The 3161-nt window shown below is 38.4% G+C and overlaps 1 long non-coding RNA gene across 1 annotated transcript; it reads left to right on the forward strand.

Moving 5' to 3' along the window:
* The first annotated feature begins 1587 nt into the window (after positions 1-1587).
* LOC142520976 (uncharacterized) lies at positions 1588-2907 on the forward strand. The gene is made up of 3 exons (XR_012814042.1): positions 1588-1856; positions 1950-2035; positions 2190-2907. It is a non-coding gene; the product is annotated as an uncharacterized LOC142520976 (long non-coding RNA).
* The last annotated feature ends 254 nt before the right edge of the window (positions 2908-3161 follow it).

Raw genomic sequence — 3161 nt, forward strand, 5'->3', positions numbered from 1 at the left:
GGAGTTAAATTCCCTCGCATGCCAAATCGAACAGTGCCTCTAAAGGGAGATATTTTCAAAAATACTCTGTCACCTTTCTGGAATTCCAAGGCTCGTCTTCGTTTATTCGCATAACTCGTTTGACGATCCTGAGCAGCTTTCATTCGCTGCCGAATTAACCGAACCTTATCATTCATTTCCTGTATCATTTCAGGTCCAGTCAATTTTCTCTCACCAATCTCATCCCAGAATAATGGTGATCTACATCGTCTTCCATATTGAGCTTCAAATGGTGCCATACCGATACTTGTCTGAAAGCTATTATTATAAGAAAATTCGACCAATGGTAAGGCATCTTGCCATCCCATTCTGAAGTCCATCACAACAGCACGCAACATATCCTCTAACGTTTGAATCGTACGCTCGGTCTGGCCATCAGTTTGAGGATGATAAGCAGTACTCATAGCCAAACGCGTACCCATCGATTCCTGAAAACTACCCCCGAATTTAGAAGCAAATCTGGGATCACGATCAGATAAAATCGAGACTGGCACACCATGCAGTCGCACAACATTCTCAATGTATAAATGGGCCATTCTCTTATAAGGATAAGTCCGTTCATACGGAATAAAATGCGCAGATTTGGAAAGCCGATCAATAATCACCCAAATAGCATCACAGCCCTTGGGCGAACGAGGTAAATGAGTCACAAAATCCATAGCAATATGTTCCCAATTCCATTTCGGGATTTCGAGACTATGGAGCAATCCCCCCGTTTTCATTCTCTCGGCTTTCACTTGCTGGCAGACCAGACATTTTGAAATAAACTCAGCAATGTCCTTCTTCATACGTTTCCACCAGAATTGAGGTCTCAATGTCAAATACATCTTCCGACCTCCAGGGTGAATACTGTATTTGCTACAATGTGCTTCTCGAAGAAGGGCAGATCTCAAATCAGTATCATCAGGGACTACTAGTCGACCATTAAGTCGTAAAGAACCATCAGAAGAAATCTGGAATCCAGATTGATGTAATGTCGATACCAGTTCTTTCGACTTTTGGATCTGAGCATCGCTTCGTTGGGCCTTTCGTATCTTCGATATCAAATTCGGCTCAATTTGCAATGCTGAGACAGTGATAGAATTCCAATTCGAGTGAAAAGTCCAACCAGAAGTACATATATCTTCATGTACTTTGGCGACACAAACAGATGCTAAAACAGAATCATGAACTTTCCGACTAAGGGCATCCGCAGTAACATTCACCGATCCAGGGTGATATTGAATCCAAGACATACATGCATTGCATATCATATATCATTGTTTAGATATTTGTGGTATATATTGTGGTTGCTTCAGACTTTGCTTTGCTCACCACAGAGGGGGCTGTTGTTGTCTTTTTATGTTGACAATGACAGGTACTCCAGGATATCAGGAGACCAGAGATAATACTTCTGGAGGGAGTTATGGTTTATTTGAGGTTTTGATGTTTTTATGAAAGTAAAAAAAATATGGTTAAATAGTTGAATTATTAGTGATGAATTCTTAATTTCGTAACGATAGATAACTAATCTCGTCATTATTTGAATTAAAATTAATAATTCCCCTCGTAGTATAGTTGGGTATATATTTTTGTGTAGGAAAAGAAGAAAAGAAGAAAAAGACCAAAAAAATAAAAGCCAAACCCTTTCCCCTGCATCCCGTCGGCCACCTTCCTCCTCATCCAACCCTCACCGTGTCGCCTAAACCAGAGCTCTGGCCACCGCAGCAGGTAAGCCTTGGCCCCAGGAACTCGATTATGGCTTGAATCGAGTGAAAGTTGAGCTGCAACGAGTCATGTAGCGAGCTGCTCGGCGCGTGTTCTTCCTCCAATTTTTGGTGAGATTTTGGTTCGATTTCTTGGTTCATTTGTTGTCTTTTGGTAGGATTTGAAGCTTAGTATGTCGGTTGGTTTTTCCCCTGTAATTCCAGCCTTTTCCAGCCCATTTTTCAGCTCGTGAACAGTAATTCCGATGTGTTCCCAGTGGATTACCGCCTCGAGACGGCTAGTGACTAGAGTAAGCTTTGATCTTGCGATTTTTTGGTCCAAAATTTCAGCTTTTGTTCGGTTTAGTAGGTTGCTAAATTTTGGATTTTTACCCGCTTCGATTTAATTCGTGTTCGTCGATTTTAATGCGTTATATTGACGTATATATTGGGTTTATATTGTAGGTTCGATTGTTGGAAAGCTTTGAGGTATAATTTGACGAGTTTATAAATTAGTATCGAATTAATTGTGCGATTATTTTGAGAATTGTGATTATTTAGTTGATGTTTGGAATTTTTGGATTTGATTTGGGAAATATTTAGTAAATAAAATCGTATTGCTGAAAAGTTGGAAATTTGAATTGAAATTGTTGATTAATTCGATATTTTAATCGAAGTTGGGATTTAAATTGTGTAATGAATAATTATTGGAACTATTATGCGTTTTGGGGAATTATGATAATATGTTGTTTATTAAAGCTGTTGGAATTTATTTGGAGCGGGATTAGCCGATAAATTGGTTGATTTGAAAAGTTGGAACTTTAAATCACTTGTTGGATATTTTTGAATGTTATAGTCGAATATCGAGTTTAGTTTGGGAAATAGATTATTGTTGGATTTATTGTGCAATTTGCGACCCTGCGCGCGCTACTTCTTCTTCATTTTAGGTGAGCTTTTGGGCTTCGTTTTTCTTGGTTCTTTGGAGTGTATTGAGTAAGGATTTGAAGCCTTAAGTTTTCCCTGTATCGTTGGTGATTTTTCGACCTCTTGTCTTTGTGAGATTTTTTGTGTTCAAAGGTAGCTTGAATCGTTGGTGATTTTGCGACCTGAACCGCGCACTGAGGATGGAAGAGAAGCTCGTGCTGCTGGTGAGAACCTGTATTAGGTGATTGGGGCAGGTAAAATCGACATTAATTAGTAACTGAAATTAGAAACAAAGTTTTTGGAGAAACATTGTCGTAGGTAATGAACGAAGTACATACCATTGTTATATTATGCGTCTATTAGATTAATAATATGTTTTAATATAATTCTCTTCTTCTAGATTCGGAAAAGTTGAATTCATATGAATATGATATTTCTGCATAATAAGGATATGATTTTTAAGTAAGTTCTTCGTTGCTCACAGCCTTCCTGGTCAGTTACTAATTATTAAAT

Source organism: Primulina tabacum, chromosome 12, assembly GCF_025594145.1.
Source record: "Primulina tabacum isolate GXHZ01 chromosome 12, ASM2559414v2, whole genome shotgun sequence".
Classification (NCBI taxonomy): domain Eukaryota; kingdom Viridiplantae; phylum Streptophyta; class Magnoliopsida; order Lamiales; family Gesneriaceae; genus Primulina; species Primulina tabacum.